The 4,373-nt window shown below is 39.2% G+C and overlaps 1 pseudogene; it reads right to left on the minus strand.

Annotated features, from left to right (window-relative positions):
- Positions 1–559: 559 nt before the first annotated feature.
- On the minus strand, positions 560–1,610 carry LOC118584302 (annotated as a pseudogene).
- Between the last annotated feature and the right edge of the window lie 2,763 nt (positions 1,611–4,373).

Here is a 4,373-nt window from a genome sequence, read left to right on the forward strand (position 1 = left end):
AGATTGGTATGATAGACAGTAGGGAACAGACATCATAGCCTTTTGGCATCCACAATTATAAGTAATAAGGCTTAACATAATTTAACATGGGAAAAGATCCCTTAAAATAAAATTGGCAAGTGGTTGTGAATCCCAGTGACAAAATCTCTAGTTCTTTTACACATAACTTAACTATAACCCAAGGAGCAAACCTATACTGTAATACTTTAGTAATAAAGGAATGGTGTTAGTTAATTGATATTTATTTATCCTGCAGTGGATTCTAAGAGATACCTGGCAGTCTATGATTGTTGTTTTTTTATCCATTATCCAGAGACATGGATCTTATTTCATCATAAGATAATAATTTCCTATGATATGAACTCAAGGGGAAAAATGATGAAGACCTTTTTTCTTTTTTTCCTGCAACAGTTAACTTTATTTGTTCAAGAGCTCCTAGTGCAAATGAGCTGGGGCTTTGATCTGTGAGCTCATGTCACATGTCAGGGGAGGAGCAAACTGTGACCTATGTACAAGGCCGAAGACTGAAGGCTCAGGATTAGTGACATTGGAGGTTGGATTCTACAGCCTAGAACCGGACAATCACAGGTCCTTGAGGTCCTTCTGGATGTCCCACAGGGTGTCCGCACTCTTTCTGAGCTGAGCAACCTCATCATCCTTCAGCTTCTGGTTGATGACACTGGTCAGTCCCCGGGCATTGAGGATGCATGGGATACTGAGGAAGACTTCGTTTTCGATTACATCCCTTTCACCATTGTAGACACAGGGTGAATCTGAGATAGGTTTTTCAACATGGATTCAATGAGGTCAGCCACACTCAACCCAGTGGCCCAGTTGGTATATCCTTTTAGCTTGATGACTTCATAGGCACTATGTCTGTTCCCATTTCTGGATTCAGTTACTGAAGGGAGACCCTTGCCACATTCACCCCACTCCACACAGCCACACTGGAGTTGCCGTGTTCACCCAGAATCCATCCATGGCAACTGCTGGGATGAATGCCAAGCTTCTCAGCCATGAGGTAGCGAAACCGAGCAGAATCCAGATTGCATCCACTTCCAATCACATGGTGTTTAGGTAACCCACTCAGTTTCCAGGTGACAGAAGTAAGAATATCCACTGGGTTGGAAACCACAATGATGGTGCAGTCAGGGCTTTACTTGACAATCTGGGGAATGATGAACTTGAACACATTGACATTTCTCTGCACCAGGTTGAGTCGACTCTCCCCCTCCTGCTGACGGACACCTGCTGTCACCACCACAATCTTAGAATTGGCTGTCACGGAGTAATCTTTATCTGCCACAATTTTAGGAGTCTGAAGAAATAAGCTCCCGTGCTGCAGGTCCATCATCTCTCCTTTGAGCTTGTCTTCTAAGACATCCACAAGGGCCAGTTCATTAGCTAGAGACTTTCCTAGAATGCTGATAGCACATGCCATCCCAACTTGTCCAACACCCACTACCCGTGATCGTATTGTTCAGGGCAGCTGCCTCGTCTTCTGTGACTGGGTCGATGAGCTTTTCCTTAAGGGTTGCCATGTTGCCCGGACAAGAGGAGGTTCTGCAGCAGCCAAGGAAGGGAAACCATCGCAAAGTCAGCCGACTACAGCACAGCGGACCCTAGATCTGCAAGGAGCTGAAGACCTTTTTAAAAGACTGTATGTTGCAGCTTTCTTTTATAGAAATATTGAAATAGAAACTATTCACTTCCCTAAAATTGTTATGTAAGAATAAAAATGTATACAATTAATGGGCTAAGATGAAGATTAATGCATTACACAAACATAGGGGAAGAGCATTATCAAGATTGCAAAACACAAATTATTTTAAATTTCATTCTGAATATAACTTTTAGTAAAAAGTCTACCATCCTATTGTGATGCTTCCAAACTACCCTGGACAACAGAGTGGAACAGTATCACGTACATGTACATAGGCTCTCTCAAACACACACAAAATAACTGAAGAATAATTTTTGCCTTAGTTCATGAAGGCATTTATGTTTTCTTAAAACAAAACACAAAAAATTCCATAAAAATTCTTTCCATGTGGTTGGCAGTGTGGCTCAGTGAGTAAAGGTGTTTACTGTAGGACCCTGGAGACCGAAATTCAATCACTGGAACCAGTTTAACAGTGGAAGTAAAGAACTAATTCCACAAAGTTATCCTCTGAACTCCACATATGCACCATGGCGCTTGCGTCCCTATCTTCAAACCCCACACTAATAGTGAATAAAAATTTGAATAGAAAATCATTATATTGAGTCAGTACCTATTGACTGCTTATAGTATATTATAGAAAGTAACCTATTGTTTTCATTATTGGAACCTGGAGTGTCTTAGTTCACTTACTGCTCAGCATACTGACCTACTAATTATTATTGCCAATTCTTGCACTGGGTATTTAATTTTTACAGAAGCAAATACAAAGGCAGGCAGGATTTTGTCCGCAAGGTCCTTACTAAATTGTTCTATATTCAGTATACATCTTCCTCATTTAGTTATGAAAAGTATGCTTGTTCTTAAAAAGCTCATTGATACCTGGCAGTGATGGTGCATGCCTTTAATCTCAGAACTTGGGAGGCAGAGGCAGGCAGATCTCTGTGAGTTCAAGGCCAACCTTGGCTACCAAGTAAGTTCCAGGAAAGGAGCAAAGCTACACAGAGAAACCCTGTCTTGAAAGCCAAAAAAAAAAAAAAAAAAGCTCAACAGCTATAAAGTTGCAATGTTATATGGATCATTCAAAAATGTTTTTAATTTTACTCTGTGCCAGATAATAAATAGATGTCAGGGTTACAGTTATTCATAAAAATGTATCAACTTATAGTCAAGTGAGCATTATTAAATTCATAAATAATGTTAATTCTTTATAAAAAGTCCAGAGAAACCTCTGGCAAATCAAATAAATGCTATGTCAGTACACATGACTAAAGTATGTAATCCCGAAGAGGAAGCATGTCAATACATGCAGAGATGAGTTAACCAGACAAAAAGTGGAACAAATGGAAAGAAAGAACAGGTGTAGGGAATGAGATCTTTCAAAGTAATATCACTGTACAATACAGTATCATATCAGAGGGTGAGAAGTATAACAGGAACCGAGGGTATCAGGTTATGCTAGGACCTGTTCATAAAGGTGGTTGGATATGATTATAAAAGTAGTTGAACATGATTAGAGAAATCAGAAATTCTGTGGAATGTCATTCTGTATGTTGTGAATATGTGTTGCTCTGATTGGATAATAAATAAAATACTGATTGGCCAATAGCCAGGCAGGAAGTATATGCTGGATAAGCAGATAAAGAGAATTACGTGAAGAGGAAGGCTGAGTCAGGAGTTGAAAGCCAGACACAGAGGAAGCAAGATGACAAGGCAGAACTGAGAAAAGGTACCAAGCCACTTGGCTGAACATAGATAAGAATTATGGGTTAATTTATGTGTAAGAGCTAGTCAGTCATAAGCCTGAGCTAATGGCCAATCAGTTAAAATTAATATAAGCCTCTGTTTGTTTATTTGAGTCTGAGCAGCTGTGGACCAGGTGGGACACAGGAAAACTTTCAACTACAATTGTAGATGAATTTCTAAATGGTCTTATTAAATAAAAATCATGGAGCCAAATATAGGGTTGAAAGCTTTAGAGAGATCGGAGAAACAGGGAAAGCCACCAGCCAACCTTACCTCACCAATTTTGCAGCTTCCAAATGCTGTGACTTCCTGTTTACCCACACTTCTATACCTTACAGTTCTGCCATCTAATTTACTCTCTCCATTCTGCTACATCACTTCCTCTTCCTACCTTGATCTGTCACTTCCTGTCTGTCTGTAGAGACCTCCAGACCTCAATGGTGAGCCAGTTTTGGAATTTAAGGCTTGTGCCACTACACCTGGCTCTGTTTCTAGTGTGGCCTTGAAGACACAGAGATCCTGACTGCCAAGTGATAGGATTACAGGCATGTGCTACCATTGCCCAACTTCTTTGTTTACTTAAAGTGGCTTGCTATTTCCTCTGATCTTCAGGGAAGCTTTATTTATTAAATTACAAAGAAAATATCACCACATTGCATCACAAATAAAATATCACCACACAGAAAGAATACTAATTTTTTTAAAAATTCTTTTATTTTTTGTGTTTATAATATAGTTATACCATTTCTCCCTTTCCTTTCTTCTCTCTGAAACTTCCTTGGTCTCTTTCAGATTTATGAACTCTTTTTTATTAATTGTTGTTACATGATTATTTACATGAGTATATTGATCAGAAACTAAGCCCATCAAATCTTACCCACATAACTGTCTCAACATGAGCTGAACAAGGATATCAACAATAGACACACTGAAGGATTTTTACCTCAAAATGATGTTTTTGAATGCT

This window comes from Onychomys torridus, chromosome 5 (assembly GCF_903995425.1).
Source record: "Onychomys torridus chromosome 5, mOncTor1.1, whole genome shotgun sequence".
In the NCBI taxonomy this organism is placed as follows: domain Eukaryota; kingdom Metazoa; phylum Chordata; class Mammalia; order Rodentia; family Cricetidae; genus Onychomys; species Onychomys torridus.